Source organism: Aptenodytes forsteri, unplaced genomic scaffold, assembly GCF_000699145.1.
Source record: "Aptenodytes forsteri isolate BGI_AS27 unplaced genomic scaffold, ASM69914v1 Scaffold53, whole genome shotgun sequence".
Classification (NCBI taxonomy): domain Eukaryota; kingdom Metazoa; phylum Chordata; class Aves; order Sphenisciformes; family Spheniscidae; genus Aptenodytes; species Aptenodytes forsteri.
The window spans coordinates 12,742,778-12,765,848 of record NW_008795909.1 but is presented as its reverse complement, the minus strand read 5'-3'; the positions used below and the strand labels follow the sequence as shown (position 1 = coordinate 12,765,848).

Genomic DNA, 23,071 nt, shown 5'->3' with positions numbered 1-23,071 from the left:
ACCCCCAGCCTGCTCACTGGTGGGGTGGGGTGAGGAGCAGAAAAGGCCTTGACTCTGTGTCAGCACTGCTCAGCAGTAATTAAAATGTGCCTGTATTATCAACACTGTTTCCAGCACAAATCCAAAACAGCCCCATACGAGCTACCGTGAAGAAAATTAATCCCAGCCAACACCAGCACACCAGGGATGCATGCGTATTTAAAGTAGTGACCAAGAGCCAGAAATACTTCTGGCACATTCTTTTGTTTTACCTTTGGTTTTGACTGCTTTAACAGTGGCTCAACACGTCCTCATAAAAGGGAACTTTCTTTTCTTTGCATGATTTTTATTATCTGTGCTGATTTATTAAAAAAAAAAAAAAAACAAGCTGATGCAAACTAGATACAGAGCACCAAAATCTATCGTACAGTATGCTTCCTTTCTTAATTTGAGCAGGGCATGCCTTATTTTAATAAAGTAACAAAAAGATAATGAACAAAATACTGGTTCATATGGGGTTAGTACAAGCCCTGCATTGTTTTTAATAAAAGGGCAAAGTATTCTTTTTTTCCTACTTACCACTATCAGACTGATCAAATTACTTATTTCCCCACCATCACTCTTTAATCATAAGAAAATCACCCATTTCTTCATACTACTCTACTATTCCTTAGAAGTTTGAAAAACAAAATATACATGACAACATTAAAAGCAACATCATCGTCATTTAGGTTCCTTAGAGAGTGTTCTGCTAATGTAAATTTAAGTTTTACTATAGTCTGCAGAACAAATTTATTTTTACTTGTCAATAAGCATTAATTTATCTACTTTCTCTTGTAGTTAGTTATAAAAACAGTACATATGTAGTTGTGTATAAAGTTAGTTTCAAAGTCTGTTTTGATCTTGTAAGTTGGTGATGTCCCTGAACTCCCATCAATGCTAAATGAAAGAATTGGCACTTAACCACCTTACAGGAATAGCGCATCACACCTGCCTGCCTTTCATTTCTATTTCATACAAAAGAAATGGTATATGAAGGAGAAAGTAGGAATGGCTGCTGAATATGCATCTAATGACATACATGGAAAATAAAGTTGTCAGGCATTCTAATGTCATCAGGCGCAGTGACAGCAATTAATACTTATCATGCGATCAGAAAACTCCAGCAATGGAAATATTGACTCAAAATGCAGTATTAAAAATCTTGAAAAACAAGCAGTTCTGACTGAATTATCAGGATTGTCAGTTATATTACTCTCAAGTATACTTAAGTGAAGAGTCAATTACACCTTTTTAATTCTCTTTTATACAAGTTTCACAGTTTTAAAATAAGGCTAGCGTTCAGTAGAGGTACATTTTTTCAATGCACTGATTTTTTTCCTCTTTATTACAATGTTAGAGACATTGTAACTGTTTTAAAACAATTTTAAAGTGTAATATTAATTAGGAATGGGCTTTAAATCAAAGTGATATTTAAGCTTCATCAACTGACACCTCCATTACTTTTTAACTTTTAAGTTAGGTCTCTCTCTGTTGTTGAAACACTAATTCTTAACGTTTTATCTTTAACAATTCCACTAAAAGAATTCTTTCCTGCACTTCTGCATGTGACAAAAGAAAGCCTCCCTGGGGTTTCTAAGATGTTTAAGGGAGGTGAGCAATTTAAGATTTTATTTTATTTAATATTTGACACAACATAAGAAAAAGACATGAAGATAGATCATCAAAAAAAAGGCTTCTATAGCCAAGCAACGGCAGAATCAATATGTCTAATTTTCATTGGTTTTGCCAGAGAACACACTACATCTTTACATAAAACTATAGGGCAGTGTATCTGCCAAGTCTGGGCAAGCAAAACCAAGTACAGCCTGCACAACAAGTTATCTTCCAATGCAGACTATATATCACTATCCAATTTTATTCTGATTTAATGGTCAATCAACAGAAGCAGGGATGTTTAGCATCATCCTTTGTTTAAAATATTAAGCACTAGCATTAACAGTGTTGTTAAAAGTTTCAAAGATGCAGGGTAAAATACCACAGTTAATTGATCAAAGTTCACAGTCCTGAGCTGATAGTACCTTTGTTTTGCTAGCCATCTGCTCTCTCTGCAACTTTAACATTAAGATCCTATTTTTTGTTGGGGTGGGGGAGGGAGAGATGGGGGGTGCCGAGGAATCACAAGTAATAAGGGGTAGAAACACATACATTCCAAAATGCTGTCTGCACTTTTTCACTTTTTTTTAGTCTTAACTTTCCTGCACCATGACCTTCTCAGGATATACACATATTTCTAAAGGCTTGGTAAGCTTTTGTCTTTCCAGAGAAAGAATTCCTAACATTTTAGTCTTTGCAGGTGTCTTGTGTGCTAAATTCTGTATCCTAGTCTGTATTCATTGTGCCTTCCACCCTGCAATTGTTAATCACTTGCCTCTTCTTTCTTTCATGATAAGAAATCTCATTTATCAATGCAAGCCTGCATTTACGAACTCCAGTCTTTTGTGGAGAATCATTCTAAGGCACCTGGTTAGCCAGACAAGCAGTATTTTTTGTTTAATTACTATTAAACAACAATAAAAAATTAAATCTCTTAATTTTTACTAAAATAGTCTCCTTTGGGGAAAAATATTAAAATGTGAAAGTATACACCATTCTTCAGGATAACTTAAAAATTATGCCTAATGAGTAGCACAATTTTGCTTTGCTTTTGCCAAAATTTACCTAGCTTGAATGACTATTTAACAGTTTACAGAAACACTAACTTTGTTATAGATTGAATTACCTTTCTATTTCAAATGAGAAATTAGAGCTTAAAAATAAGCATGATCTAAGACAATCTGAAAGTTTTGTATCAAAAACTGGAAGACCAGTCCTATTCTTTCCATTATTTCTGAATTTAAAATGGCAACAAATGCCACCTTTCTTCCCCTTTTAAGCAATATGTTAGTTCTTATTTATACTTAATAATGACAAAAGCCGAATTTTTAAAGCTTCTTTACAGAGCACCTGTAACTTCAACAGGGACACAAGAGTTCCAGACATTAAAAAGAGGGTTTTTCTTTCCAGCAATACTACACATATATTTCATTACAAACATACATAAAGAGTCAAATGAGGACATAATTCAGCTTGAATTTCCATTTTTATAATTACTTTTGAAAGGTAAAGAAAATAGTAGGGTAAAGGAAAAAAACAACAAAAAACTTAAAAAATAATATATCTATGTTATGATTTAAATAGCCAAGCTTCTTTTTCTTAGCTGCAACCTCATTTGCTTGCTCATGGAGCATCCAAGTTGTACACAATAAAAAGTGAAGCATGTAGGTTGATTCACATTTGCAACTTCATATTGCTAATTTATCATCTAGTCCACATTTCTTCTGCCTTGTTTATGAGCAAGGAAAACTGAACCCTTGACAAAGCAAATTATGGTCCAAATTCTTCAATCAAATATGAGGAAGGTAAGGATCTAATTAAAAAAATTAACTCTTTAAATTGTATGCATGCTAATAACACTGAGTTGAGATTCTGATAGAAACCTTAGATTTTTCGTACAGAATAATTGTGTGCATTTATTTTTTTCCAGTCGCATACTCTGGACTAACAGAACCCATTGTGAGAGTAAGGAACACTTACTTAAAGACAAATATTATGGCAGAAGTTTGTTACATCAACTGTTATATCATCATGCAAGAAGGGAAGATAGGTTAAGGATCATTCCAAAAATTTGGGAATGAGGAACCAATATGGAGAACTGTTGTGATGCTTTAGACCTTGCAGAAAGAGCTCTTAGAACTCAGGTATCAAAAAGACCATGTTTGATCTTCAAAGTAATACAAATAAGCGGTTCATAAAAGTTATGTTTTATAAAAATATGTTTTTAATGTTTTTACATGTGTGCTTATACTAAAGACATTGCTACAAACAAAGCTTTGTAAACACTTTGTAAACACTCTCTGTGACTCCTATTCTTTCTTTCCCTTTGCTATACACATAATAGCAAATAAAGTTATAAGAGATTAACAATAAAAGACACAGAAGAGAGTCAGTTAAATGCTCAGGAATGACAAAAGAAAGATATCATGATATTAAACAAATATTTCCTTACAAGTTATGTCTACAATAGGAAAAGTCACACTTCTGATGCATCAGGAATGTTTTGATAATGTCAAAATAAACAGTGTTTTTCAAATAAGGCCACAAAGGGTAGAATACCAAAAAACTTGTTACACATATTCATGCAATAGCAAACATCTATACTGTCAACATTCACACCAACAACCTTTGGTATGTTGCTATGAAATACAAGGCTGTTTACCTGATAACACATACATATATTAAATCCACACTAAAGACTGCAATTGTTTGTTTTAAGAATAAAACCTAAGACTAAAAATAATGTAAAAGGAAATTGACTGAATTTATACTTAGACCTGTAAATTTGTCATTTACATTAATGTGAAAATAGACAATATTCCTAAACATACTTAATGTAATACTTTTCATTTTAAGATGCATTTAAAAATCCTAAGTCTATCTTAGAAATAATCAGAGATACTTCTACACAATGGAGTATTTTCAATTGAATTCACTAAGGCTACTCACATGTTATTAAACACAGGCTTATATATTTGCAGGATAGAGTTATATTTTTCTTTTTTGCTACAAAGCTTCCATTCTCATAAGAAAGCAACAGAATAGTCATAGGATCAGCTATTAAGACTACCTGTGTAACTTCCAGCATTTTCTTAGAATACTTAAATATTGGGATATTTACAATTTAGCAAGCCTAAATATCCACTATGCATTTTACATTTCTTGGATTCAAAAGTAGTAATATACACACTCAAATTATAAAAAAACCCCATACATTTGTGCATTCAGCATGCTTTGAAGCCATCAGAATTCAAAGACATGCTGAACATCTCTCCTCTCTGTTCTCTTCACTAGGATATAAGGGCATGCACATGCTTTAGGATCATGCCAAAAAGAGAAACTGGCTGTGCCTCAGCCATGTTAGACCAAAGTTCTCCAAGGAACTTACAGGCTCTCTAAGTGATGCAAGTGATTTAATGGATTACCTCTCAATTCAGCATAGAATCAGCACCCTGGAGCCATTAGAAGGCACTGTACTTCTGGGATTACCTTTTTTTTTTTAATTTATTTATTCACAGAAAATGTTGGAAAAAAGAGTTTCCCAACCACATGGTTGTTGGTTATTAACAACATCATAGCACAACCCAGTCTTTCACCTTTGCGCTGACACTGAACCCATCTTAGCTGAGCATAATCATGCCAATTCACAAGTGCAATTTATAAGTCCTTACAGGCATCTGACATGAATATTTGATATTGATGACAGACGTTATTGTAACTGCTTTCCTTAAGGAAAAACAAATTGAGCAGATTTCAAATGAGGTCTGTGAAAAAGATATATAAATGAAAACCAAGGTACATCATGATTGCCAATACTTAGCCATCAGAAATAAACATACTTTACATGTCTTCCAGAGAAGCACCTGAGAGTACCCATTTCTTGCATTTCTCTTACCCATTTGACAGAGGTCAACAAAAAGAACAACTATGTTTTACCATGTCATATTTGTCCACTAATCTGAATTATTCAAAGAACATAAGTGATAAGAACTGTATTTCAACAACAATATATTTTGAGGAAAAGAATGCACTACAGAAAACTGTTTAAGTCAAAGTCCACACTGTCACAGAAATAACACACCTATGCTGTTTTATAAAGTTATTAAATGATTTAGACATTGCACATACCACAGACATAATGAAACATATATCTTAGCAGACTATCTGTAAATTAATTTTACTGATCATGAAGAGTGCTTAGTTAACAGTACCGAAAACTGAAGAGGCATCAACACCATCTCCAACAGGATTCAACTCATATTTGACAAACAGAAATCAGTTGCTGAGAATTCACGTACTGTGGTCTCCAAGTCCATTCAATTTGTTCTTTTTGCAATGAGACAATCCAAATGGATGCCAAATAACGTAGCCACGAGTACGGGCACAGTAAACCTCCATTAGGAATTGGAATGAAGTCACCAAAGTGTGCTCTGTTAACCCCTCAAAGACAGTAGAATAGTATGACCAATAAGTCAGCATTCATCCCAAGTGATCCGAGCTATTTACTTGGAGGGAAACTGTCCCACATATTACCAATGCTCTGTGCAACATGTGATTTGTTGGACTAAATTCAGGAATGGCATAGACTTTTGTTACATTTCTTTCACTTCCTTAGAAATAAATTGCACATTATATCCAGCTAGGCAATCATTATAGACATTGCTTTCTTTAGTGACTTCCCACCTCAACTCCACAGTTATCCCAGTAACTACAGCACATCATTTTCACATGTACCTATAAACATTTATCTTTTTACTCCTTTCACCGTTCCATGGCATTCCAACACAATGAGGGGTTTGGGGGTTTTTTTAAGTGATTTAACTCTAAAATAAATCTCTCATAATTTTCCATTTTTGTAGAGTTTAGCTGCTAGATTCTACATCTGCACTGTGACTTCAGTTAGAGGGATAGGATAATAAGCATGACAAGCAGCAAGAAGCTTAAAAAAAGACAGTATTGTTGAAAGTGGGATACTTTAAATAAGAAGTACATTGGTCATTAAAGAAGCCACATGTTAACTAGTCTGAAGCATTTCCAGTGAATGTCAGTCTGCTAGAGTGAGTTTCTAAGATAGTCTAGAAAGCTGATAGCCCCTTTCAAAAACCTAATCTTAAAACTTCTCAGAAAAGTTCGGCTTTGTTAAACATCCAAAACAGAGGCTCCCACACACCCAATCACAACTTGAAACTCTGAGGTATACCTCAAATTCTTAGACACATTCTATCTGCCATCCTAAAAGAACAGAAATTCTGACTCTACAGTTCTCCCTCATTATTCTCATTACAAATTAAAGAGATTGTAGTGATATACAACTTTCCAAACATGTAAACTGTCCATCTCAAAGTCTACACTTCTAATATTGTGAAGGAATCCCAGGTTTCTGTGAATAGAAAAAGGTGACAGTAACAGAGCCTTATCCAGAGAAGTGCTAAAACATCTTTGCTACTATTCTCTCCTTTGTCAGAGCTCAGCACCTGACAGACCGTCTCTGAAAGGAGATGAGGTTGGTGTTCCTAATTGTTATAACTACTCCAAAACAAAATCTGGCTATTTAAGATATTCCAAAGCTGGGCATTTCAAAAGCTGCTATCATTAAATGAATCATAAGAACTCCCTGAGATCAACAGCCAAGAAAGCAACAACACAACATAAATACTACACTACCAATGTTAATTCATCAAAGACATTTACATTTTCTTATACAAACAAACATTGGATATCTATGCTTATAAACTTTCTTGGACCCCACAAATAGTCCACAACCATTCTCCAAGGAAATTTTTTTTTGGGGGTCATACCTTACATACAAGCAGTAACAAACCAACATAAATCCATCTCACTATTTCAGAAAGATTGTTTCTTCGTAAAATGCATTACATAACAAAAAAGTGACCAATTCAAAATCAAGTGCTCCAGAAAAAGATTTAACTGATGTTTCTGCTGATTTGCCTTTGCATTTTCTTCTAAGTATCACCCAGAAAAAGCAGCACTATCCAGTTCATTTAGAGAATTTCATTTCTGAGCTTTCCCTTGATCAACTATTATCCTCAAAAAGCAATTATAATCTCATTTTGCTTTAAAGTAACTCTTGCCCTTTTGCCAGGACTGCAGAAAATATAAGCTAGTACTAATGTTGCAAAATAAATATGTTGAGGCAACCTCATCATTGCTAAGTACATATAAGATCACTCAAAAACTAAAACTTACATCGCAAAAATATTTTAAAGCAATCCTAAAACTGAAGAAAACAAATATAATCTCACAAATAAAAGAGCAGTCACATTACAAAAGAAAAAAAATTCAGTATCACAGTAGTATTTCCTAGGTGGATCTGACTAACCATTTCCATATGTATCCCAAGCATCTTAAAAACTAAATTAAACTGAGAAGATAACAAATGCATCATAGTGGACAAAAATATAATAAACGCCATAAGAGATACAGGTGGGAGAACATACGTTGTCTTTGGAAGTGATACACAGGCTAGTTGCCTCACCCTCTTTGAGGGGTGAACAACCCACTTTTCTGTTAGTCATCCTTCAAAGGTCTGCAAGAATCATCTTTTTAAAGCAAGAAAATCACCTTGAGCATTCTTTTACAAAAACATGCATGCTGAATAGCTAATTCTCTAAATATCAGGTACATTTGACATTCCAAGATGGCTGAGTGTGCTCACTTGATATTTGTCTGCTAAGAATATGGGCCACCCCTTCCCTTGCCACCTTTCTACAGCCTTCAGAGCAGGCAAGAGATAGGAGGGGGAACTGGCATGGATAATTATATCTTACACTACCATTCATCAGAATTTGACTACCAGCAGGTTAGGGGAGTTGAAGAACTACCCATAGAATACAAGATGTGGTGAGATGGGTCTCCTCCAAATGCAGCTTAACCACACGGGAATCATAAATATAATGAGTATAATAAGGCATTCAAACACTAACAGAAGGTAAAAGTAGGTCAATGCTCAGGAAGACCAGAGACACAATTTCTAAGGCAAGGAACTTCATTTTGCACAGTAGAATGGGAAAGAACAAAAGATGCCTCTGCATGCCAACTTTCTCCTTCATGTTTGAGAAGGAGGGAAACCGTTTCAGTAACTGAATCCTCTACCTACTGGAAAAAGGGATGCATCTTAGCTCAAGACAGAAGACACTTTCTATTCATAAACCCATCTTCATGGTATAGGAAGAAAAAAACCTCACACAATTAGAAAGTCAAAGCACGTGATCTCAATGCTAGAGAGAAGAAGGAAAATAAGTCGGTATCATCTTCCACATTCAGGAAGACAGCATATCAGCCTAGGTACCTGACCAACTGAGCAGGATTAAAATAGGAGCTATTTAAAGATAATGGCAGCCAAGTCTCCTCCAAACCTGTCTAAACAGACTTTTCTCCAACACAGAAACAACCTTTCAATCCTCAGCAGTACCCTTCAAAATTACTTACTTCAACTGTTTTCTGGAGTCAGTATTTTTTACTATCTACTCTCTCAAGTAAACAAATGGCATTTCTGAGAGAATGACAAGGAAGACAGTCCACATACTCGCTTTCTCTTTCACTAGCAAAACATTACCTCCTTCCCCTTGCATTTGAAATTTTAGTGGTGATAAAAGAAAATGTCTATTTGAAGACATAGTACAAATGAACTAGCACTACAAAAAACAAATAAGAAATCTCCCCGTTCTTAAATGGAAGATCTACCCCACCCTGGGTGCACTTGAGAGATACAGCACAGTTTCTCCATAGTTTAAACATCTAGTTTCAACCTGAGCTGTGAAGCCATAAATCTCAGCGACTGCCCTTCTCTCATTAATCCTTTGGAAGAAGAAATTATGATCCCTTCACTCACAGGACAGAAAGTCAGTCCCTCTCCCACCCCAGTTTCCTCTAGGAAAAGTGAAATTTGCCTTTGATTAATTTTGCCTTGATGCCTTTGAAAACTGTTTTATACAGATCTTTCAAACAAAAATAACAGTAATGAAAAGGGTTCTTTTAGAGCAATGAAGAAATGTGGAAAGAATTATTTTCACACACAACCCTTAACACAGTCACTCACGAAGCCAGGACTTAGACTGTAAGTTTCTTACATCAAGAAACTGTAACAAAGCTTTTCCCACAGAAACATATTCCTTAAGGAACTGGAGAAACTTACCATTACACACTCGCTGCGTGCAAATATATACCCTAAAAAAGGACCTTTTCCTCTTCATATCCAGGGAGAGGAAGAAATCGGGAAATGCACTGCCCAAGCAGATGAGACCGGGAAGGGATAGGGGCTACCAGAGCCTTCGCTCTTCCCCAGAACAGGTAAAGAAAATACCAGCCAGCACTAGCAGTAGAGCAAGATGGCAAACTGCCTGACCCCATGAAGCAATCGCGGGGCACTGAGGAGAAGCGGGTGATGAAGGAGCCTCATCCCTGGAACGCCCGCGCAGGCTCCTACGGAGAGGAGAACAGCGGCGGGAGGCACGCGCCAGCCTCCGCCCTCTCGTAGCTAAGCGAGCTGGGGCGTTGTCGCCCCGCCCGCCAAGGAGGGAGGCGCGGGGCGGCGCTGCCTTCCCGCCCGCAGCGAGTGCCGGAGAACACCGAGCCTGCCCGCCTCTCTCTTCTTCGCAGGCGGCTGGTACGGCCGCGAGCGTCGGCCTGCACCGAGGTAGATAAAGGGTGCCTTTCGCCCGGGCAGCGCCAGCAGTGGTGGAGCGGGGGCGGGTGTCCTTTCTATTAGGAGAATTCAAGGAAATCCCCCTGGCAGAGGGATTGCTTTAGGGGTCCCTGTAGAGACGCAGGTGGAGGGTGGACGCGCTGCTCTGATACAGCCGTCTGCGGGGGGAGCTGGGCCAGGAGGGTGGTCGGGCTTCCTCACTCCTCGCTGACGAGAAGTGAGGCTGGAAGGACAGTCACAAGTCCCCTCTGGGGCTGGAAAACGACGGGCCGCAGGAGGTCTCCCCCCGCGCCCTGGAAAGAGCCGCTGAAACCAACGCTGTGGAGTTTCACGATTTCCTGAGGTGGGAGGAGGGCGGTAACGGATCTCCACAGCATCTTCCCTCAGAGCAGGGCGGCGAGGAGGCTGGCGGGGGTGGGGGCAGGCATGAGACAGAGGATCCTTTCCGTCCTCCACTTCGCCACAGGCAAATGAAGTGCCAGCGGAGAAGCGACTTGATGGAGGGGGGGGACCTTCCCCACTTCTCCGCCCTTCGAAGGAGGGGGGAGCCGGAGAAGGGCCTGCTCTCGGTGGAGCTGCCGGGAAGGGGTTGCGTACGAGGTGGCCGTCCTGGACATGCACATGGGAGATGGGGGCACGGGAATAGGAAATAAAAACAAATCCCAAACAAGCAAATAGTTAAGTGAAACCACTGATTTAAAAAGCCATCCAGAAAACTAACCCTGACAAGTAGGATTTGCCCTCCTCTTGACTGCACTTATTGGCCGTGCTTATTTGCAAAGAGCTTGTATCTGCCAATGCAAGTGGTCGGTTGGTGTGTCCATCAAAAGGGAAATATCAATTCGCCGCTAAGGGAGTAGATTCCCATCCATCCATCACAAGGCTTAGCAGGTAGACGCCTAGAAATCAATCACACACTAATAATAAAAAAAAAAGAGATATATATTCCTTCTCCGTCACATTACTAGTCTAGTGCTCTCAGCAAAATATATATGTATCCTTGATGAATATATGCATGGATTTTATCATACGTACCAGTCTTGGCCAACCTAAAATGATCTTTGAAAAAAACCCACCACACAGCATCATAAATGAGGGACCCCAGTAAGTATTCATTAATTATATAACTGAAAAATAACATTCTGTTAGTTTCTGGTTTCCACTCGCCAGCCACTAGAAGGGAACAGAAATCTCTCACCTTTTTCCTGACACAATTTTTAAAACACCAAACATTATCAAGTATTTAGGTATAAAGCTAGGAATTTCCAAAGCTCACCAATTCTATTCTAGAAAACTTTAACAACAACAATAATATTTTTAAACACTGGGCATAAAAAAATGAGACTCCTATGGCTGCTTTTAATAGAAATTTTAAGAGAGGTTTCTGGTTGATGATTCTGTAGGGAGAGGCACTCTGTTACCAGAGTAAGATGTGCACTTGGTCCCATTTATTACAATGTATTTCTAAAGCAATATAAAAAGCCTGTTCTGTGAATTCATTTCCAGTTTCAGCTACCAGACAGTTGTAGAAAGCAATATACAGCAATTTCCTTAATCCCAATAAATTTACAGTAATGTATTACAGCCATATTCTTGTTTAAGCTTCTCACCTTTCAAATCATTGCATCTGTCTTTCGTCCTCACATGGATTTTACAACATCACGTTTAGCTGACATCTCATTTGCGCGGAGGAAGGAGGCAGCAGGGAGAGCCGGAGCAACGGAACACCTACGAGGAAAGGAAAAGAGGGAACCTGCTGCAGTCGGGGGAGGCTTGTGTGCTCCTGTCCCTCGTCTTTCTGTCCCTCAGCGAGTCTCCCTCAGTCAGCTGCGAGCCTGGCAGTCTGGGTTGCCAGTCCCTGACTCAACATTCCCAGCATTCCCGAGGAGCTGGGGCTTCATCAGCGCCGAGCGGCCTGCCGCCGGGGGCAGCAGCAAGCTCTCTGACAGCAGGCAGAGAGCGCTGGCAGCAGCGGCACACGTACTGCAAGCCCATGGATTTCTCAGAGCATTTGTCTCTCTCATTCATTGCAAACCCATGGGTTCCAGTCCCCACCCAGTAAATGTCTGAAAGGAAAGTGTGTTACTCATTGTGAAATAGCCTAAAAATACACCTATGCCTGCGTAAAACTGCAGAGGCAAAATTGCTTTCTTGTCCCTGTTCACCAAAGGCCACAAATGTTCAAAGCCAGGTTCTTAAGAACATGGTATCTAGGGGGGGGGGGGGGGATGACACACAACACCTCTAAATCTGTGTTTTGGCTTAAGTGTAAAAGTAATTAAAGAAGACATCCATATTTGTTTGTGGTTTTAAAAAAATAGTATGCAGAGAAAAAAAGCAGATTAGCTACTATGTGAAGCCTGAAAGCCTTTTTCATCAGAAAACTGCAAACTGCATTAAAAATTACTCCTGAGATTTTATTTAATTAGTTTTGTATTAAGGGGAGTAAGGGAAACTTTTATAAATATCACTGACTTCTCATCCTAAGAAATGAGGGGTTTTTTCCCCCCCTTCTATTTTTCCTTCTTCTCAAATTCTACTTTTTGAGTTTAATTGCTGTTGATACAATTATAACTGATCACCCTCAGTCCTTAGCTTCAATGCAACTTCATACCTTACCCTACACAAAATTTCACAAATGTATTTTAGCTGCCTCTTCTTAACCTCATTGCTGTAACAATGTTTTTAAGAAGCACTTCAGTTGTTTTACTGTAATCTGTATTTTATTCCTCTCTTGCCCACATATGCACCTATACATGCCACTATTAAACATTATCAATAAGAACAGCTTTTATGCAATTACTATTAAAAACTATGTCTAATGAAATTGATTTCAACGAATCGTGTTTAAAACTAACAATCCCTTCATTGCTGTATTTGAATTACTCAAAGCCAGTTGAAATAGTTTGCTGTCGTGAATATTTATTCAGAGATGCAAATATTCAAAACTGCTAGAATGCAATTCACAGTAAAAGTATAGCAGTTTTTTATTTCCCCAAGAAAGGGACATACTCTTACAGTATCTGTCTACCTCAATATGGGGCAAATATTTTTTCCGAGTTCAAAGTAACAGGATAAACCATGATTAAAATGCAAACTTCACATAAATATGCAGGTTTGAAAAGCAACTGAAGACATTTCTGTTAAAATAGTTACAAAACCATGGAAATTATAGACAGAGAAAATCTGTTCCTGGAGAAATTGACAAGAAGTGACATGGTTTTGTATACAAATAACTTCACTTGATCTAAAAAGCAAACAGAAAGTACTCTTGAAGAGTTAGCAAGTCTGCATTTGTAAGAAAATGGATAAACACTATAAAATGTGGGTCACTAAACGGAATGCTTCAAAGCACAAGAGGTGTCCATTTTCAAAAGTTCAGTGCTTAATTTGGATTCGGTGTGCAATAAGGGTATCTTACAGACCTGCCTCAGTATTGCTAATACCAATTCTGTCTCAGTACAGTTAATGATGACAGGACTGTTGTTCTAAGCGGTGTGTCAGCTGCTGACAGTTTTTTAAGCAACATATCACACTATCCCCATCTATATGAAAAGACAGGAACATCAGGTTCTGCTTTATCTTTTTTTGTGACTCATTCATTGGCAAAGGTTATGGACCTTGTGATAGCCTGCAAAAGCCAGGGTCATTCTGACAGAAGACCAGTAGCCTAAGAATCTTCTTTCCAAGGAATAATCATTGTGGGAAGACACCATAGAGTTACCATAAGGTTGCAACAATATTGCAATGGATTAAGCTTGCTATCATTCAATAAAGTTTGTAGCAGAATTAATTGTAGACCATCTTGGAGCAGTAGACCTTCTGCAGGGGGATTGTCAGTATTACTAGTGCCAAAGAACAGAATGTACACACTATGTACAAGACCATTTGGTGTAGAGCTTTGAGAAAAAAAATATTTTGCCAAATTGTATTCAAAAAGAGTTGTTAGAAAAAAGTGCAGTTCAAGTAAAGGGGAGGGGGGAAATCAGAATTTTGCAGCTAATCTACTTATTGTGTTAGCAGAAACAACATCCATGCAAACAACCTCAGGGTCACATCATCCAAACCCTTCAATAATATTCATTCCTTACATGCAAGACAATGCTGGAATCCAAATCCAAAGGGTAGGATAATAACAACAGTCTGTACTTAAGACTGACTTCTTTGCAGCTGATGAAAGTTCCCATTTCAGTCTAATCACAAGAACATCTGTGTTGTCTTTGGTGTCATGATGCAGGTGGGTGCCATTAAGCATAAAAAGCAGAAAGCCAGATAATGTGAGTAAACTAGCACTTGTTTTGTTTTTGTTGTAAGAGTTTCCAATGCATTAACTGCTAGACATATCTTTCAGCCAGCTGTTAGAGGAAAGCAGTCTGTTGTAAAACTTAAACTAGTATTTATATTATACATGTCACGTGGTGCTCTATCTAAGGTTTGCACTTTTCAATAGTTTCTACCTTCAGATACATTTTTGGCTAGCGTACTTTTGCTTGTTTGTTTTCTGAAATTGTTTGCTTTCTGAAAAGCTTTCTACCTTAAAAATGCAGCATATTCATAGTTCTTTCTGCTTATATCATACATCAGGAGCTGTGAAAACCCCATTGAAATTAATGACAAAAATCTTTTTTATTTAAATGAGAGTAAGTTAGGCCCTAAACAATTAAAATCTGTATTTCATATGTACTTTAAAGTCTGCTATTTTCCTCAGCCTATGCTATGCTGATTTTGGAAACAGGAAAGTATAAAACATACTCCTATTATAATTTTTCTGTTTAGTTATTCTAAGTATAAATAATTCAAAATAACATTAGAAAACATATAATGTTACTGATTGTCTTCAGTTCCCATGCCTCCCTTTATCCTTCCCAGCTCCCTCTTCTCTTCTCTTCTTACCTGTGGTAATAACACTTTAGCAGCAGCTAGCTCCCTTTTATATTTTAGTGAAGATGTATGCTGTTTAGTGCTTCATTTTTTAAAAACAGAAATACAAATAGAAATGGAACTCAGTCACTGCTGCTGCATAATTGAGAGCAAGCAGCTGCAGGTGTGTGCTTTAAAAACTGAGGAAAATGCATTTTAGCTTTATTCCATTGAACCTGGCCCTGATGTATTCATCTGTGCTTCCCTAGTGGCAGAGTTGCTTTCAGCTTTCATTTTCTATTACAAAAAATGAAGTCAAGAACATGATATAACAGTCTACTTTTTAACTAAAAATTAAAAGTTAAAAATGAATTGTAAAAAATAATTCTGGTATTACATTAATGTATGAAAAACTGAATTACTTTCTCACAAAAATACAGCACAAATAGAAACAATACAAAGACATGAAAATTATTAGAAACATGGGAGCTTCTGAAGCAGAAATAAGAGATGATCATGCAGGTCAGCTGCTGTGTTTTGATGGTAAAAACCAGAAATAAATAAGTTAATGCTAGATTAGACTATTATCAAGAAGTGGAATTAGTAATTCTGTTTACCCTATGTTGCAATACAAAGCAAATAGATGTGACAGTAATCTCCTTGATAAAATTTAGCTGTTTATTGCATTCACAAGCACTTTTAAAGTTACTTATAATTGTCCAGTAGAACTCATTATTACAAGATATTACTGAGATACGTTGTTTAAATAATATTTGAAGAGAGGGTTTAAGGGATATATTTATTTTTTGGAAAAGAAAGTAAGTCATAATGGATGTTGGTGCTCTTTATTCATATTAATACCCGATTCCCAGCAAGGATCAAATCAGAAAGTTACTTTCATAGTGCAAGTTCTTCCTAACTGGTAAGGTCCAGAAAGAAGAAAATTAACAGAACTGTGCAAGAAAGCTACTTTCATGTGGAGTACACTGATATCTCCAGAAGAAAAAAAAAGAAGAAAAACCTGAATTCTGCATGATTTACACTGAAGGTTACAGGGGAAAAAAAAAGTTACATTTACCATGATGTGGTGATCAAACTTGGGGTGAGCACTTGACCCAAAACAAAGAAAGAACTCCAAACAAACAAAATCATTGAGACAAAATTAAGTTTTTCTGTTGAATTCAGATTGAGGTCCTGTTAGTCTAGTCCATGGAGGTGTTGCACCTGTCAGTCAATAACTTATAGGACTGCTCTCTGTCCTTTTTCAGATATCCACCTACAGATATCTGTCAAATTGAATCATAAAATAGTTTCCACCAAATGTTAGTTTCCTTCTTTACTTTCCTCGTGACAGATCACCAATCAAAGTCTGCTGTCTTGGTTTTCAAGATCATTAGTGTAATTTATTTATTTTTAATCTAACAGTGACACATGCTTTACAGAGGATGGAAAAGTGTTACTTGGATATACATGAATGCACAAAATGCTATTGTGGAATTCATTATAATGTATTATTATGCAAAAACAAACAGGGAAAGTATATTCTTTTTTATAATTGCATAATTTAAGCAATTTATTATGTACTGCACTGCTAATCTATTCAGGATAGAAATATAGCTACTCTGGCACATGCTGTTAATTTCATTGTTGCAAATAGAGCAAAAATAGCAAAATTATCACAAAATGCTATTGTGGAATTCATTATAATGTATTATTATGCAAAAACAAACAGGGAAAGTATATTCTTTTTTATAATTGCATAATTTAAGCAATTTATTATGTACTGCACTGCTAATCTATTCAGGATAGAAATATAGCTACTCTGGCACATGCTGTTAATTTCATTGTTGCAAATAGAGCAAAAATAGCAAAATTATTTAGTAGTAAAAATACCTCTCACAAAAAATAGTTTCCACCAAATGTTAGTTTCCTTCTTTACTTTCCTCGTGACAGATCACCAATCAAAGTCTGCTGTCTTGGTTTTCAAGATCATTAGTGTAATTTATTTATTTTTAATCTAACAGTGACACATGCTTTACAGAGGATGGAAAAGTGTTACTTGGATATACATGAATGCACAAAATGCTATTGTGGAATTCATTATAATGTATTATTATGCAAAAACAAACAGGGAAAGTATATTCTTTTTTATAATTGCATAATTTAAGCAATTTATTATGTACTGCACTGCTAATCTATTCAGGATAGAAATATAGCTACTCTGGCACATGCTGTTAATTTCATTGTTGCAAATAGAGCAAAAATAGCAAAATTATTTAGTAGTAAAAATACCCATCTCACAAAAGTTCTTCAGCAGCCACATCTCAAAATAGGGCTATTAATAGGCTTTTACATCAACTGTACAATATATTTCAGAGACCTAAAAATATTTCTTAGAAAAATTCAAACTCCAGTGACCCCTAACAGTATCTAGCTTAAAACATCTTGAATTAGGTTTAATATTTTAAGACCTAAAATTTTACCAATGGTCCTTTATTTACCTGGTTGGATCTGTTCTCTGTAAACAAAGTATTACTGCTACCACTCTAGTACTGCAGTACATGTGACTATACTCAGTGACTATACTAGAGCTGCTGCTAAATGAGCACTGACTAGTAAACTCTTAGATGCTGGTTAATTTTTTTAAATCAGTATAGACACGTCAGAGCTAAAGTCCAACTGACTTTTCAATAAGGCTTAAGCTTTTAAATGCCTACCTTATTCCTGAAAAGTAAATCTAGATACTAAAACTTTTACTTACAAGCATCAACATGAGGCACTTCATCTGAGGGCAGTTGAGGTTCCCCTCTCTCCATTCTCCAGCTGCAGGAAACCGAGATTTCCTTCCCTACTTATGATCTCAACCACTACAGTGAAGCTGGCAGGTACAAACAAAATCAGGATTGTAGGACTGTTCACCCTCAGTACATCATCTTTTCCCAGCACAGCTACAGGGCAGTTGTTCAATAAGGGACCTTTTATTGGCAAGACAGTCTCCTCCAATTTTAAACAGCTAGGTACTGAAGCCTGAGTTACTGCCTTTATCACATTCACATGGTAGAAGGACTTGGTCAGGAACCAAACTACCTAAATTTGGTGGAGCTAGAAACTTTATCCACAAGAGTAGTCCCAAAATGGAATCAAATTTCTACAGCAAATAGCTCCCCACTAGATCAAATAAATTAAGGAACAAAGTGAAAATAGTGAAAAACAGTAGCCTTGTATGACTGCTTCAAAACTGACAATGAACCTGCAGATGCTTCCCTACTTCTGTACTAGTGGATTCTGTTAAGGAACTGCATGTCCAACAGAATAGCAAGAAGTATAACATGCCTGACCCTGGATGGCCAATCCAACTCACACTAATGCTAGTTATCAGCTAATAACTGACATTACATAGAAGGCGTGAGGTTCACACAACTGTTACGTTTATAACAAGAGGACTTCATAGTCTTCCATCTGTTACTCTATATAGACATGCTGAAGAGGATTTATAGAACTGCTGTTTTGAGAGGGTAACACTTTATATCCACTTCATAATACTCCATAGGATTACACAAAGTATAAAATTATGGGGAATTAAGTTTGATTTATTTTATATATTACTTTAGACAATTGTTTTTATAGGTGCTTTTACACATATACTAGTACTCCTCCTTGGTATTTTTGCATGAAAACACAAAAAACCCTCCACAAGTTCCCCAGTGAAAAACTATGATACAAAGGCTCAGGTTCTCTCAGTCTTCAACATCACTACAAAGTCCCTCAAACTTTAAGAAAAAAATTTGAATACTATGAGCTATGCTTGACTCTATAGCTAAAACATCACTTTTCCTGCTTTCGTGGTTCATGATTGTAGTTAGGGAATATTTTATGCCATCCCAACAGTCTTTTGAAATTAATGTTAAATGTATTTGTTATACACAAAGTTATACTATGTAAAAAAACATCTAGAGAACACAAGAATGTTAGATTTCTATCTGTACCAATATATTTTTTCTTCATGTAGACCCTAAGGCCAGATATTAAGGAATCCTACATTTCAGTAACCGGACAGTTGTCATATACTCCATAATCTTCATTGAAGTAGTCTTAACGTCATTGTCCTATTTTCTTAGTATTGTAGTGATAACTTACAAAAAGATCTCATAACCATTGGATTTCACTTTTGTCATCGAGATTCTTATCAGTGCTGTAACACAGAATAACTAACGGCACATGCCATTCTGAATGCTTCATTTATGTTCTGGTCTTTAAAATTGAAGAAAGGTTAAATACAGGCTTGAAAGTATCCTTTTATGTTGCTATAATTAAATATCTATCAGAATTTCTATGACAATCATCTACTACCCTGACTTTATGAAATATCAGGACTTCTCCCACATTTGAGTAAATCTTGGTCACTATTTGAGGATCTAACTTGAAGTGGTTATGTCCATTTATCTTACCAATTGTAGAACTAAAAAGAGATAATGGTCTTTTTTGCAGTTTTTTTTCCCTCATTTTTACCATTTAGAATCAGCCCTGTCAACTACATGTATGCTAGCACATTTAATTAAATTTATCCAGAACCACTCTCTGGCATAAAGAGGAAATGGCTTAGCATTATCTGGATTCATGCCTCTAGATGCTCTCAGGTCCCAAAAAGGGTATTCCCATGTAGATTTCGTATTGGGGAACATACTCAAACTTATGCCAACTTCCAAAACATGCCTGAGAACTGGGGGAGAGGGAGTTTGTCTAGTCCAAAACATGATAGGTACTGTTCTAACAATTTAACAGTTTAGTTCCAGTGCCAAGAAGTGCTTCCTGAACCTGTTTAATTTACTAGCATAAATGTAACCGTAGGTGAAATTCTTTCTATCTGGTTGATTCTGAAGACATTCTTTTCCTCTGTCTACGGAAGCATCTAATTAATAAGTTCTCCTCAGAACCTGAAATGTACCTTAAAAAAAAGCCTACTTCAGCATAGATGGTTGCAGATGAAGTGCCTTCCTTAGTTAGGGGCATTTAGATCCAGGGATCAACTTGGTATTGTCTTTTTTTGCATTCCTCCCCTAAGAGTTTCTGCTTTCTTCATTGCTACATTCCCACTTTTACATCCTATTCCACTAGTATAGTTTGTTGATTAGCTTTCTGACTAAGAGCAATTTGTGACTTCAGTAATAGAAACACAACCATATATTGTAACAGAAGAATTCATGTATATAACAATAATGGAGGTCTACATTAAATTGAACTGATGACTTTTTATTTCTTTATTAAGCGATACAGAAAAAAGAAAAAAGGGGAGGGGTCACAAGTTAAAATAGAGAGGGAGAAATGTTTTCTAATTGTCAGCTTGACATTATATAACATTTCCCAACAAATAGGTACAAAATGGCTGCTAATGTACAGGAATTCCTCCTTGTCAGTCTGGCACATCTATTTCTAGGGGACTGCAAATCTCAGCATAAGCAATTTGCGAGCATGAATATGCCTGAGGTGTGACTGTGCAACGGGGGAGAAGGTGGCTCTCATAACATAGTTCTTGCAAATTCAAGGAACTTTTTTTTTTTCTGTTATCACTTGATAAAGCATTGTTTAGAGGGGAAAAAATCCATATGTCTGACTATGCCTAATCCCCTTTGTCCATTTTTGTGGGCTTTCTCATTGTTTAATTGACTTTATTGGGGGAGTCAAATAAAAAAAAAAAAAAAGGAAAAAAAACAGGAAAACATAAAACTTTAAAGCTTAGTGGAAATAACTAATAATTTTGTTTCCAACCAATTTTGGTTATGGATTAAATATACCATAGTAACTTTAATTTCCACATCATTTAGATGTAATCGTAGGAAGAAAACTTACTTGAAGCTGCTGAAAAATGGCAGAAACCTCAAAACACAGAAAGCAGAAATGAAGCCTATAAACAGCTGTTGCTCTATCCTTCCCTCACCTTTAAGGATGAAGAAACATGTAGACTCCTGTCAATCCATTAGCATTGAGTAGCACAGTATTCTTTTGGCAGATGTGAAAAGAAGCAGAAGAAAACCATCATCTATGCTGAAGCCATACAGAAATGTTGAGGAGCAGATTCAGAACTCCCAGAAAAATTAGGCGATAGAAACAAATGGAAGTATTGGTAAAATTCTTTAGTGAAATTACTAGCTAGAGGAAGAAATAGCTATGAAAAATTTCTATAAATTTATCAGCTGTAGAGAAAGTAAGAGAAAAGCAATGGAAAACCTCACAAATATAGCTTATTTCCATTGTACTAAAACCATTTCTTGCTCCTTCAGGATGTAAAACCTATATACAAGTGAACTATAAACTATAAATCACAAGATTTTTCATGTTGGGTTAAAGGAGTATTTTGCCATGCAGTACTGAATTTATTCTGAAATCTTCAGGGCAATCAGAAAGCAAATATGTATAGCAAAAGGCAGACAGGCAAACCATATGTTACAGCAGCAGCAGCCACTGTGAAGGCGAGGATAAATGCATTAATCACTGAAGTATAGCTCAATTAAAAAGATTTTTATAAACCATGAGAGATCAGACTACAATACAGAGCATGATTTCTTGATCCCTGAGCAGACTGTGCTACTAGTGTTGTATGAGAACTGTATATGACCATCTTTAATATGAATGGAGGAACCAGAGAGATACTGGGATAAAACAGGAGGCAGTAGTTACAACAGCAGTACTTTTAATAACATTGCTTCTTATTTATATGTACTTACATTTCTCTGCTCCTTATTTAAATGTACTTCGGATTTTCCAAAATATATTTTTATTTCCTGCATTCTTTTTTTTTTAATACCTTGACCAGGCAGCTGTGAAGAGGAGTACATTTGAAAATGAGTAGAAATATTTTGCAGCTACAGCAATTGGCCTAAGAAAACGTATTACCTCTCTGCACAAACCTTATCTCACTGGAAATATTTTGCCTGCTTCTTTCATGCAGCTAATGGGATTCATGTTTTTGGTGTTTAAGTACAGTTGCAGTTTTAGGATCCTAAACAGCACTATGGCCTGTGCTTGACAGACAGAAGGGTTGATTTAGAAATAAAAGGGAATCTGAGCAAAACTACTTTGTTGTCTTTAATGAGAAAAAAGATAGGAACACAGGAGCATAACTAGAGAAAACAAAGTATTTTAGAAGTTGACAATTATTTCATTTATAATAGTTTACAATTATATTAGTCGAGTGAAATAGCTCTTTACTTCTGTGTTCTTGTTACAGAGCAGAGATTACGGTGACCCACAATGTATTATAAGGAATAGAGATGAAGAAAGAAGATCAGGTTTAAAAAGGATTTAGTTTGGCATAGCAGCAGGTACTCGGGAATGTAAGGTGAGTTCAGGTTGTTTGCACATAAAACCACTAGATCTTCAAGACCTCTAATATTGGCTGTTTCACACACTCATTATTGAACTTTCATATCATATGCCTACTAATACAAAAGGTAAGGAAAAATGCCCGATAGCATATATTCTGGTTACACTCTTTCATGCAGGGCTCCTACCTGCATTCGATTTTTCATGAGTTCTCTGTAAAGCAGGACATTAGGGTATCCAAAGGCTATGAATGTTTGTTTCAGGTCCTTCTCCAACACTGCTCCCATCTTGTTACACAGACAAACCACTTTGGTTGCACTATAGTACAGGTTTTCTTTTTGTTGCCAAGCTACATTCTTTGCTTCTTGAGAAGCTGCAGGTTGTTGATTTTTTGTAGTCCTCTTCTTCCTCCCAATTTGTTTGATAAACACAATGCAGCAGCAAAGGCAGCCATGGAATTGAATGATGCTATTTGTCAGTTACCTCCTGGTGCGATGAAGCCAGCAGGAGTATAAAAGCACAAAAGAATGCCTTTAAAAGAAGAGTAATTTTCTTAAATATTGAGAGTGATTATCTTAAGATAATACTTGC

At 36.6% G+C, this 23,071-nt stretch overlaps 1 protein-coding gene across 1 annotated transcript in view; it reads right to left on the bottom strand.

Annotated features, from left to right (window-relative positions):
- The window catches only part of ERC2 (ELKS/RAB6-interacting/CAST family member 2), a 496,513-nt gene extending 484,365 nt beyond the window's left edge, over positions 1–12,148 (bottom strand). The window contains exon 1 of the mRNA XM_019473456.1: positions 11,911–12,148. The gene's annotated coding sequence lies outside the window, so the exon portion shown is untranslated. The remainder of the gene's footprint in view (positions 1–11,910) is intronic.
- Positions 12,149–23,071: the final 10,923 nt, after the last annotated feature.